The following is a 13796-nucleotide window of genomic DNA, read 5'->3' as shown; positions in this document are numbered from 1 at the left end:
CAGCCAGTGAGGATGATATACATGAGGAAGATTTTATCTTCAACCATGCTGGAATGATATGTGGGGTATCTGCACAGATCCAGTACTGAATTACACGGAAGTTGGCAGCCCAATAAGCAAACTGGAAATTAGGTAGGGCCATGCCCCCTAAGGGTTTAGGCCTTTTAAAGGAACACCTTGCGGATACTTAAATTTAAAAAATAAAATTGCAGAAAGTGAGAATACCATCAAGTTTGCGGAAAAAAGATTTGGGAATAAAAATAGGTATACATTTAAAGAGTTAGAAGTTAGGGAGGGTATTAATTTTAACCACATTAATTCAACCAGCTAATGATAGGGGGAGTAGTGAACAATGTCACAAATATTTGAACACACAAAATTCTTAACTCTGAGAAGGGTAATATGAGCTGATCTCATTTTAAACGGACATTCTTATTGCTATATCCCACGCGTTACTGTCTTTCGATCCTCTCTCTCTCTCACCCTCTCACTGTCACACGCTATCTTGACATCTGAATGCTCAGCTATGACAAGCCAATCGGCATTTATTCTTAAGGTGCTGACCAGTTGCACCCTCTATAACCACTGTTTATATAATTTGACCCTGTTGGGTTTGAACAGCTTAAAAATGATCTAGCCTTTATGGCCATGTACTCTTATCTCCAACCTGTTCGGATTTAAGTTTTAACTTTAGTATGACTGACACCTTTAGAGAGAGGTCTAATACTTTAATAATTTCTGCCCTCCGATTTCATATTCATTATATAAATAGGCCAAACCGCAACATTTTCGGCTAAAACTATTTAATTCATGAATGCATTTGAAAGTTTTTAATATTATGATAGTGATCTGGTATCCATCGATTTTATTATTAACCCTGCATTTTAATTATATAAAAGCCCTTTAGATATTCTGCTGGAGGCATTTGGTTTTTCCTCAAGCTTAGCAAGCTGTGAATTCTGCAAACGTAGCCTAGTGGTTAGAGCGTTGGACTAGTAACCGGAAGGTTGCGAGTTCAAACCCCCGAGCTGACAAGGTACAAATCTGTCGTTCTGCCCCTGAACAGGCAGTTAACCCACTGTTCCCAGGCCGTCATTGAAAATAAGAATGTGTTCTTAACTGACTTGCCTGGTTAAATAAAGGTAAAATTAAAAAAATTAAAAACAAGCCAAACTAAGAAATACATTTTGTTGGTTGCCATGGTGAATAATCCATTCTTACTCATTTGCTGGAGAACCAGTTCGGATTTAAGTATAACTTTTGTAGGACTGATGTCTTTAGTGAGCGGTCTAATGCTTTAATATTTAATTATTTTGACCCTCTGAATTCATATTCATTATATAAATAGACCCATGTGCACCTTAATATTGGAGATGGAGGTGGGAAGACCTGGTTCACCAGCAACCCAAATCCCCTTCGGAAAGGGGGGATGGAGCTCGACCCAAGTGACATGTAGATGCAAGGAACCGAGCTTAGGCGAGAGACGAAGCCAACCTTCCGGCCCAGAACTCCGCACCGAGGGAAGGGAGAAGTGGAGAGCGTGGGCCCACTACCCAGTCCTCAGAGAGTCATAGATACTCCCGCCGTTTACCCGTGCCTCATTGGTCTTGCGCTTGGTGGCCCTCCGGTCTGCACTCGTTAGATGGCCCTCCGACCTGCAACTGTTTTCTACTGTTGTATTAACTCAGCAAAAAAAGAAACGTTCCTTTTTCAGGACCCTGTCTTTCAAAGATAATTTGTAAAAATCCAAATAACTTCACAGATCTTCACTGTAAAGGGTTTAAACACTGTTTCCCAAGCTTGTTCAATGAACCATAAGAGATTAATGAACATGCACCTGTGGAACGGTTAAGACACTAACAGCTTGCAGACTCTAGGCAATTAAGGTCACAGTTATGAAACCTTAGGACACTAAAGAGGCCTTTTCTACTGCGTGAACGTCCTTAGGCATGCTGCAAGGAGGCATGAGGACTGCAGATGTGGCCAAGGCAATAAATTGCAATGTCCGTACTGTGAGACGCCTAAGACAGCGCTACAGGGAGACGAGATGGACAGCTCATAGTCCTCGCAGTGGCAGACCACGTGTAACAACACCTGCACAGGATCGGTATATCCGAACATCACACTTGCGGGACAGGTACAGGAAGGCGGCAACAACAACTGCCCGAGTTACACCAGGAACGCACAATCCCTCCATCATTTAAGTCATTTACATTTAAGTCATTTAGCAGACGCTCTTATCCAGAGCGACTTACAAATTGGTGCGTTCACCTTAAGACATCCAGTGGAACAGCCACTTTACAATAGTGCATCTAAATCTTTTAAGGGGGGGTGAGAAGGATTACTTTATCCTATCCTAGGTATTCCTGAAAGAGGTGGGGTTTCAGGTGTCTCCGGAAGGTGGTGATTGACTCCGCTGTCCTGGCGTCGTGAGGGAGTTTGTTCCACCATTGGGGGGCCAGAGCAGCGAACAGTTTTGACTGTTTGACATCAGTGCTCAGACTGTTCACAATAGGCTTAGAGAGGCTGGACTGAGGGCTTGTAGGCCTGTTGTAAGGCCGGTCCTCACCAAACATCACTGGCAACAACGTCGCCTATTGGCACAAACCCACCGTCGCTGGACCAGACACAGGACTGGCAAAAAATGCTCTTCACTGACGAGTCTCAGTTTTGTCTCACCAGTGGTGATGGTTGGATTCGCATTTATCGCCGAAGGAATGAGCGTGACTCGGAGGCCTGTACTCTGGAGCGGGATCGATTTGGAGGTGGAGGGTCCGTCGTGGTCTGGGGCGGTGCGTCACAGCATCATCAGACTGAGCTTGTCATTGCAGGCAATCTCAATGCTGTGCTTTACAGTGAAGACATCCTCCTCCCTCATGTGGTACCTGACATGACCCTCCAGCATGACAATGACACCAGCCATACTGCTCATTCTGTGCGCAATTTCCTGCAAGACAGGAATGTCAGTGTTCTGCCATGGCCAGCGACGAGCCTGGACTCAATCCCATTAACCATGTCTGGGACCTGTTGGATCGGAGGGTGAGGGCTAGGCCCATTCCTCCCAGAAATGTCTGGGATCGTGCAGGTGCCTAGTTGGAAGAGTGGGGTAACATCGCACAGCAAGAACTGGCAAATCTAATGCAGTCCATGAGGAGGAGATGCACTGCAGTACTTAATGCAGCTGGTGACCACACCAGATACTGACTGTTACTTTTGTTCAGGGACACATTATTCCATTTCAGTTAGTCAAGTGTCTGTGGAACTTGTTCAGTTTGTCTGTTGTTGAATCTTACAAATATTTACACATGTTCACTTTGCTGAAAATAAACACAGTTGACAGTGAGAGGATGTTTCTTTTTTTGCTGAGTTATATTATATATATACATTTTTTAGGAAAATGAACCATGCATTTTCTCTTGTTTTGTACTCTTGTATCTTTCTGTACATTTTTGTTAATTTTCCATTTTTTTATATTTTGAAACAATTCCTTACCTTAATCTTCATTCAGTGGGAAAGGATGAGACGGAAAAGAGAACATCTGCCTAAAATAATTGGCTTCCTCTTTTAAAATATCATTTGGAGAATCATAGATGACTCTGTCTTCAGTAACAAGTTTCGGCAAATTATTTTTGTTAGCGTTCCTGTATTGGAGATTCAGGAAGAATTTTGTGCATTTTTTTCCATATTCCATCCAGTTTGCTTTATTTCTGTAATAGATTACATTAGATCGTTCTTGAATAAGTTCCTCAAGTTCTTTTTATTTTTCCTCAAACTTATTTTGTATCTCTGTAGTATCATTTTTATTGCAATCTACCTGTACTATTAGTGCATGGATTTCCCTTGTTAGTCTTGTTTCTTTAGCCAGAAACTGCTTTTTTATTATTGATGAATATTGAATTGAATGACCTCTGAAGGTACATTTTAAAGGTATCCCAAACAATAAGGGGATTTGCTGAACCTAATATTATACTGGAAAAATTCAGTTATGAATTATTTTAAGTTTATTTTTATTTTTACAGGGACAGTGCACATTAATCAACGTTTCAGTAAAAGTGCCGGTTTTAGCCAACCGGCTAATTTTCAACCACAGTCCCTGGGGCAGATTATTTTGTCTTAGTTTACTGGAAGACAACTTATTTTTAACTTTGACTCAATTTTCAATATCCCCGTCCACGTGGAAAATCTATAAGAGTTATGTGAATGCCAATTAGATGATGATCCGATCGCATTCTGTCTCCTATTAAAACTTTTTAACCTTTGATGCAAGAGACAAAGTAGTCAAGATGACTAGCTTAAGCCTCCATGTATATCTCACTAGGTCAGGATTTTTTAGTCTCCAAATATCCCCTATTTCTAATGTGTCCATAATATTTGTGATTTCCTTAAGGGCACGGGATGATAGTTTGTGGAGTGATTACCTTTACGGTCCATTGAGGTACTTATCCTGTTATAGTCTCCTGTTATAGTATCCTACCATAATGATTAGACCATTTGTTCCCTGTAAATTCAATAAATTGGTATAAATGTTTTCGAAGAAGTGTGTATCATCCCGATTTGGACCATATAGATTAATGAGCCAAATCTCCTTTTCGTCAACTTTCATATTCTAAAGGAACCACCTTCCTTGAGAATCAATCCTGACTATTTGCACATTCAGATAACTTTTTGTTGTTATAAACTTGTAGACAAATACATAAAGAGAGACAAACAAACAAATTAAAAAATGCTTCTTGACAATAGAGGGAGAGAAGAGAGATCAGGTGTGTATGTGTAACCATTGAGTACGTGTGTGTTCATATCCACTTCATAATGTTCAGATTGTTACAGTTCCCATATTTTTTTTTTTTTAGTGACCTGAAGTCCCTGTAGAATTTAGTACAGCCATGGTGTTATGGAGCTGTCTCGGAATAGCTGTTCATCTATAAATAGTTTGTCCACAATGATTACATTTACATTTACATTTAAGTCATTTAGCAGACGCTCTTATCCAGAGCGACTTACAAATTGGTGCGTTCACCTTAAGACATCCAGTGGAACAGCCACTTTACAATAGTGCATCTAAATCTTTTAAGGGGGGGGGGGGGGGGGAAGGATTACTTTATCCTATCCTAGGTATTCCTGAAAGAGGTGGGGTTTCAGGTGTCTCCGGAAGGTGGTGATTGACTCCGAAAAAAAAATAAAGCCACACTTATCATTCTCCCTTTGTTGTCTTTTTACCGGATACAGTCTCTTACGACGTTTGTTTATTTCCCTTGGAAATTGGTAATTGAGACTGAATTTGGTCCCTTTAAGCTCCCTTCCCCTGCTTTTGATCAGCTCCTTTTGTTAGTAGTGTTCAAATTTTGCGATGATTGGTCAGGGCCCCTTGGTCTTGTCGCTCCGAGCTCCAAGTCTGTGTACTCTGTGAAAAGCCACCTTGTTCACAGTCTAGATAGGAAGTTTCAATGCGGATTGCATGAATTCTCTGATCGTGCCCTCTGGATTATTGGATGCGTCCTCAGGAATCCCAGAAAAAAATAGATTTTCACGCATGCTACGACTTTATATGTCTAGAAGCGACTCCATCACCCTGTTTTCCCTGAGTAGACAATCCATGTTGGAATCGTGTATTTTTACCTTGGCTGTGAGTGTCTTGTTCTCTCCTTGGAGCGTGAGAATTTCACTCTGGCTGAACTCCAAACTCCCCCTCAGCCCTGCTACCTCCTCACAACTTTTCCATTGTTGCATGGATTCTGGCCAGAGCCTCTACCTCTGTCTCTACCTCAATGGTAAGTAAATCGTCCATGTCTGTAGGGGAATCTTTTCTTTTTTGTCGGGTTAAAGTTATTTTGTGAGGTAGTTGGATCTTTCCATGATGGAGTATGTTGTTCCTCCATAGCGTAAAGCTGTTGGTACTTATCGATTTCCCTCAGGATCTGCTTGGTATCCAGATTGGCTCTTTACTGCAACCAGTTGTTTTACGAAAATATAACAATGAGTCTTTCCCATGACGACGACAGGTGTCTGTAGTACAGCCAGCTAGCACTCGTGGAATCTACGCAAAAAAAAAAGGAACACAAATTGCAGTCCCAGCCGTAAAGGCTAACCGCGTCGTGGAATTCTTAACAAAACTTTAGTTCGGATTAAAATCAATTTAATAAAAATGTTTTAATATAAACAACAAACCAAGTGTAGACAGTACAATGTTCTGTTGCGTGCTCTGATGACGTATCTCATGGCGTACCAAGGGTTAGCTACGCTGCCAGGTACCAAATTAATGTATTAATTCATAATTTACCAATCTCATTTTCAAGCCCTTGTTTAAAAAAACAACGATATTTTGGAGATTTTGTTTTCAAATAACCCAAAGTGAGCGGTTGTAATCTGAATAAAGGGAACAAGGCCATTATTGAACATGGGGTGAGACAATAGGCCCTTTTTAATTTTGTCTGGCTTGCCATTCCAAATAAAATGTAATATTTTTTGCTCAAATAATTTAAACTGGTCGTTGTTTAAATTATCTCTCTAAAAGCTGGCAGCGTAGCTAACCCTTGGTTATGAATGGAAAATGACATGCGCAAGAGACTGTGGTAATATTTTTCATTTTATAGACTATTATACATGGCATCCAGGTCAGGGTAACCAATAATATACACATCACTAACCCTGACTCATTTTTTAAGTGTTCATAGGTCTAAGTCTATATATTCCTGGTGTTTTTCTAACAAACGTTGCTTATTTTAGTTAAACGCTCTTCACAGACCGTGCTTATTTGAGACCAAAACTAGCCATCTATTGTAGTTGTGACTTTTTATAATCATTTTCACTTCTAGACTATTAGAAAGAATGTTGGTACTTATTTATTTTGATCCAAAGCCATGAGTGAGTGAGTCCCTCGGCTTATGTAGGTGCCGAGGCTATATGTCTGTGCCATCAACTTGATTTAGCAAACATCACTTGCTGCTTATATTCAGTCAACACATATTTTAAGAATATCATGGAATATATAGATTTATTTTACATCTTCTAACTCCCTCTTGCGGTGGTCTGGAGAAATGAAGCAGTGACGCAGGGTACTAAACCACAAATTACCTCTAAATCCTGCGGCATAATCTCAAAACTTTTCAGTGAGGAACCACCGTAGGTGCAATAAAATGTAACAATCTGTGTAAAGGGAATCTGTGTTAAATGGAGACAAATCTGCTGCTAAATAGTTACAACCGCAACTAGACTAAATCAGCACAGTACCATATTTGGTCAATATCTGACAATTCCACTGATTCTCGGAGTAAAAAAATAGAAAATGTCAAGCCTGAATTCCATCCATCTGTACTCTGAGAGAGAGCATTCTCTTTTGATCTGTGCCAAGGCTGCCCCTCTAATATCTGAAAGGATTATTCTCTAAATCTCTCTCAAATCCGTAATCCCATTTATCCCGACTGCACACCAAAGGTGTTCTCACTGCGTGTGTGTTTGTATGTGTCCGTGTCAGTCTCCGGCTCCTTGTGTCCAATGTATGTCTCAAACAGTAGCACAGTATGATGGGGCTCAGCATATTTTTCACAATATTCTAGGATCATGTTCTCCTAGATATTATATATTCGATGCTATCCTAAATGGACAGAACAGAACCCATTAAACATCTTGATGTAGGATCGCGGTGCTCTGAGCTGCTGTGCAGTTATCTCCTCACCTTCCCTCTCTCTACTCTTGTCTTTCCCATTCATATGTACTGCCCTCTCTGCTGTGGTGTTCAGTCAGTAGCACTGTAACAGTGTGTGTGTTAGCAGGCTAATGAGTTTGCCTCTGTCTCCCAACCTGAGGCGCTGAGCCATACTACGCCTGATCAGCGCTGTTTGAGCTGCAGGTATCTGACAGAAACACCTGCCTGGGTCTGTACACCTGTCTTGCATCCCCTCCACCTCCTCCCTCCATTCCTGCCGCCACACCTCCCCACACGGCAGATGGCACAACTCAGTCCTGTCAACACACAGGATAATCAGCAGCAGGGATTCTGCGTAGTAATCCCTCACATGGAAAATGGAAAGCATCAGTTATTCAATGGGATAGAGATAAAGGTGGAAAAACTACTGTGTGGTATGTATGTATGTGTGTGTGTTACCGTCTGGCTGCTGGCTGTGAAGGGAGAGTGTGTGTGTGGTGTGTTTTTGTATGTGTGTGTGCACCAGATGTGTGTATGTTCATGTGAAATTACCAACAATATTTCAGGGAAAGAAAAAATGTGTGCAGAGCCCTCTAAATCCCAGAGAAGCAACCACTGCTCGACACCCTTCAACAATAACCTCCTTAATTTTAAGTCAATCCCCAAAAGTCTAATTTAGTCAACTGCAACAGATCATTTCAAATTCTCATCTTAATCAAGCACCTCAGTCTGAGACACATCTCATGAGCCATATAAAATCATATCTATATTTTCTGTTTTATAAAGCTAATTATGATGCTATATACTGTGTGAATGTCGGCTCATGTGCGAACATTTCCGTGTTAATGTCAGAGAAAAGGAGCGCATCAGAGAGACTGAGAAGAAATGAACACTGATGTGAATGTTAATGACCTCTCTTCACTCTCTCTATCCCTCTTTTCTCCTCTTTCATCTCATCTCTCTTTTCTCATTTCTTCACTACTGGGATGATTAGTGTAATCAGCTGCCTGTGAGAATTATGTTGTCATTAACTGGTCCACTGTCAGAAGGCTTTTTGGAGCAGAGGAGGATTGTGGGAGCAGGCAGGGATTGCGTACCTTCCATTCAGATAAGTTGCTAATCACTCAATACTAATCGCTCCTTTAGAGTCTTAAAGAGGGAGGCTAAGAAATATCTCTAAACTACAGAGGCAAAAATGCAGAGAATATCACAAATACATTGAGCGCACAACACAAACCCTACCACTCCATATACCTGACCCTCTATGCCGCTCTTCTCTCCCATTGCTATTCATCATGAGTATACTGACAAAGCCCTGACATACAGTGTATTCAGAAAATGTTCAGACCTTTTTTGACTTTTTCCAAATTTTGTTACGTTACAGCCTTATTTTAAAATGTATTACATTGTTTTTTTCCCCCTCATTAATCTACACAAATACCCCATAATAACGAAGCAAAAACGGTTATTTTTGCTAGCACATTTATTACAAATAAAATAAAAAAGGAAATATTGTATTTAAGTATTAAGAACCTTTTACTCAGTAATTTGTTGAAGCACCTTTGGCAGCGATTACAGACTCAAGTTTTCTTAGGTATAACGTTACAAGCTTGGCACACCTGTATTTGGGGAGTTTCTCCCATTCCTTTCTGCAGATCCTCTCCAGCTCTGTCAGGCTGGATGAGAGATATATTCAGGTCTCTCCAGAGATGTTAGATCAGGTTCAAGTCCGGACTCTAGCTGTGCCACTCGAGGACATTTAGAGATTTGTCCCAAAGCCACTCCTGTGTTGTCTTGGCTGTGTGCTTAAGGTCGTTGTCCTGTTGGAAGGTGAAACTTTGTCCTGAGTGCTCAGGAGCAGGTTTTCATTAAGGATCTCTATGTACTTGCTCCGTTTCTTCTTTCCCTCGATCCTGACTAGTCTCCCAGTCCCTGCTGCTGAAAAATTTCCCCACAGCATGATGCTGCCACCACGCTTCACTGTAGGATTAGTGCCAGGTTTTTTCCAGACGTGATGCTTGGCATTCAGTCCAAAGAGTTCAATGTTGGTTTCATCAGACTAGAGAATCTTGTTTCTCGTGGTCTGAGAGACCTTTAGGTGCATTAGCCATGGCAAAATGCATAGAATTGCTGAAAATTTGCTTTAAAACAGCAAAATGTTCTCTACGCCATCAAGATACCTTTCTAGCTAATACTATAGATTTTTATTTTACACTTCATCTTCCAATTAACTGTAGGGAGGTCAGAATAATGAAACTGTCTTCCAAATCTATTCATTTTAAAATGTTGCTCTCATCTACTCGCCTTTATCATTCACCTGATAAGGCCAAATGTGCAAGAAAGAATTTGGTCGAACATGATGCGTCTCCCTGGGTGTCCGGTTTGCCTGGGCGGCGAGGGTCCCTGGACTAGAAAAGTTTGGAACCCTTGGTCTAAATCATGTAAAACCTTTGTTAATTATGTTTTGGGAAATAATCGCCAACTGCTATAGAGCCTGAGCCCAGCAGACCCTCCCCAGAGCCCAGATTTCGAGGGTTTTAATCGGTGGAATATGTGCACGTGACATCACTAATCTCAAAGTAATCTCAGATACTTTTTTATAGGATTGCACACAGCAGCGAGATTACACCCTCACAGATCAGACCTCATTTACATAATCCTCTGATTCTGATAAAATAAATGTGCAACTTGATCTTAAACTACTGTCAGAATGTCACTTCCTCCCGTTGCCATTGAAGGGGCAGTGCAGTTAAAAACACAAGATCGAAATAACACTCTGAAATTGTGGAAATTATGATAATTCTGTGTAAGAGCCTAATTTCCTGGAATTTTGGTCTGTTCAGGTGGGATGGAGTTTTTGGCCCGCCGCATGTCGATCTGATTAAACTTGACCAATGACTGTTAATCTGTTATTTGCGTACAGTGCATTCAGAAAGTATTCAGACCCCTTGAATTTTTCCACATTTTGTTACATTGCAGCCTTATTCTAAAATGGATTTTAAAAAATTACCTCCAATTCAAACACCATAATGACAGCGCAAAAATAAACTGATATTGCATTTACATAAGTATTCAGACCCTTTACTCAGTACTTTGTTAAAGCAGCCTCACATCTTGGCACACCTATTTTTGGTGAGTTTCTCCCAGATCCTCTCAAGCTCTGTCAGGTTGGATGGGGATTGTCGCTGCACAGCTGTTTTCAGGTCTCTCCAGAGATGTTCAATCGGCTTCAAGTTCGGGATCTGGCTGGGCCACTCAAGAATATTGAGACTTGTCCCAAAGCCACTCCTGCGTTATTTTGGCTGTGTGCTTAGTGTCATTGTCTTGTTGGAATGTAAACCTTAGCCCCAGTCTGAGATCCTGAAAGCTCTGGAGACGATTTTCATCAAGGATCTCTCTGTACTTTGCTCCGTTCATCTTTCCCTTGATCCTGACTAGTCTTCCAGTCCCTGCCGCTGAACAACATCCCCACAGCATGATGCTTAATGACCATGCTTCACCATAGGGATGGTGCCAGGTTTCTGCCAGATGTGACGCTTGGCATTCGTACCCAAGAGTTTAGGTGCCTTTTGGCTAACTCCAAGAGGGCTGTCGTGCCTTTTACTGAGGAGTGGCTTCCGTCTGGTCAATCTACCATAAAGGCCTGATTGGTGAAGTGCTGCAGAGAGCGTTTCCTTCTAGAAGGTTCTCCCATCTCCACAGAGGAACTCTGGAGCTCTGTCAGTGACCATCGGGTTCTTGGTCACATCCCTGACCAAGGCGCTTCTCCCCCGATTGCTCAGTTTGGATGAGTCTCTAGGAAGAGTCTTGGTGGTTCCAAACTTCTTCAATTTAAGAGTGATGCAGGCCAATGTGCTCTTGGGGACCTTCAATGCTGCTGAAATGTTATGGTACTCTTCCCCAGATCTGTGCCTCAACACAATCCTGTCTTGGAGCTCTTATGGACAATTCCTTCGACCTCATTGGTTGGTTTTTGCTCTGATATGCACTTTCAACTGTGGGACCTTTTATATAGACAGGTGTGCCTTTCCAAATCATATCCAATTAATTTAATTTCCACCTCCCAATCAAGTTGTAGAACATCTCAAGGATGATGAATGCAAACAGGATGCACTTGAGCTCCAATTTTGATTCTCATCGCAAAGGGTCTGAATACTTATGTAAATAAGGTATTTCATTTTTTTATTTGTAATACATTTGCAAATATTTCTAAACCTGTTTTCGTTTTCTCATTATTGGTTATTGTGGGTAGATTGAGAAATGATTTTGATTTAATCCCTTTTAGAATAAGACTGTAACGTAACAAAATGTAGAAAAGGGAAAGGGTCTGAATACTATCTGAATGCACTGTATATCGTCCTATACTGCTGCTGGCCACGCCTGGTCATAATTGACATTCCATTCCTGTTGGCAGTGTACAGAGTTGAGTGTTTATCATAGTCCAAAACCTGTATGCTCACGCACATCAGTTTTTTAGAATATTGGATCGCTTTCATTCTTTCCAAATTCTCAGGGCAGCTCAAGCAATTTCTCCAACTGTCAACGCATTCAAATGAGTAGAGGAAACTGGAGCTGCGTTGGTTGGGAATTGTGGGGAGGTGCGTGTTTGGACTCAGCGTCTGTGGACTACAATTGACACTTTAGGCGTACATTATAGTCCACAGACGCTAAGACTTGATAGTCCGGCGTCCCATTATGATATAGCCACAGGGTTCTGAGACCATCTGCGGGAGATGCCATTTCAAAGGAAGGAATATAATCAATTGGAAAATCTTTTGTCGTCATTGTTGTGTCCCCACCAAATTTTAGCTAGCTAACATTAGCATTGCTAGCTATTTTTTACGGACTTGGCAAGCTAACGGCAACTTTATCTCTTTAAAGTAAATTTGACCACATCATAGTGATGGCAGTTGTTTCCTATTAATTATTTGCGTACTTCAGCATTGTCATATTTCCACATCACTATAGTGTAATTAAGACAAAACAGTAATTAGCTAGCACCATGTGTCTAGCTGGCTAGCTATGTTTTAGTAGCAGCGTCATCATCAATGCTTCATTGTTAAACTGATGAAAAGCTCATTTACAGTTGCAGCCACTTAGTTGTGTCTGCAACTGTAAACTTGCTCACTATTTATGCAATTAACCAACTTATCAATATTGAATGGGAGGCTACCCATCCCTCTTGAACAGTTGACTGTATTTTCCATGCATTGGCAAGACAGAACAGCTACCTCCGGTAAAACAAGGGGTGATGGTCTGTGTATTTGTCAATTACAGCTGGTGCTCGAAATCTAATAAATAAGTCTCAAAGTTTTGTGAAAAACCTTTACTCTGAGGTAGAGTATCATGAGCTGACCACACTATTTGCCAAGAGTATTCATTTATATTTTTTGTAGCTGTCTATTTACCACCACAAACCGCTGCTGGCACTAAAGACTACATTCAACGAGCTCTAGAAGGCCATAAGCAAACAAGAAAATGCTAATCCAGATGCGGCGCTCCTAGTGGCCCGGGGAATTTAATGCAGGAAAACTTAACCATTTTACCTAATTTCTACCAGCATGGTGTAACCATAGGGAAAAACTCTAGACCACCTTCACTCTACACACAGAGATGGGTACAAAGCTCTCCCTCGACCTCCATTTGGAAAATCTGACCATAATTCTATCCTCCTGATTCCTGCTAACAAGCTAAAACTAAAGAAGGAAGTACCAGTGACTCGTTCAATACGGAAGTGGTCAGATGATGCAGATGCTAATCTAAAGAACTGTTTTGCTCAGACGGACTGAAATATGTTCCGGAATTCATCAAATGGCTTTGAGGAGTATACCACATTAGTCAATAAGTGCATCAATTATGTCGTCCCCATAGCGTTCGTACGTACATACCCCAACCAGAAGCCATGGATTACTGGCAACATCCTCACTGAGCTAAATTGGTAGAGCTGCCGCTTTCAAGGAGCGGGACTCTAATATTAGAAATCCCGCAATACTGTCAGACGACCCATCAAACAGGCAACGTGTAAATACAGGACAAAGATTGAATCCTACTACACTGGCTCTGGCGCTCGTCGGACTTGCAAATTATTATGGACTACAAAGGGAAGCCCAGCCGCGATCTTCCCGTTGACACGAGCCTACCAGACGAGCTAAAT

Source organism: Oncorhynchus nerka, linkage group LG13 (assembly GCF_034236695.1).
Source record: "Oncorhynchus nerka isolate Pitt River linkage group LG13, Oner_Uvic_2.0, whole genome shotgun sequence".
In the NCBI taxonomy this organism is placed as follows: Eukaryota; Metazoa; Chordata; class Actinopteri; order Salmoniformes; family Salmonidae; genus Oncorhynchus; species Oncorhynchus nerka.
This window is presented reverse-complemented; position numbering follows the sequence as displayed.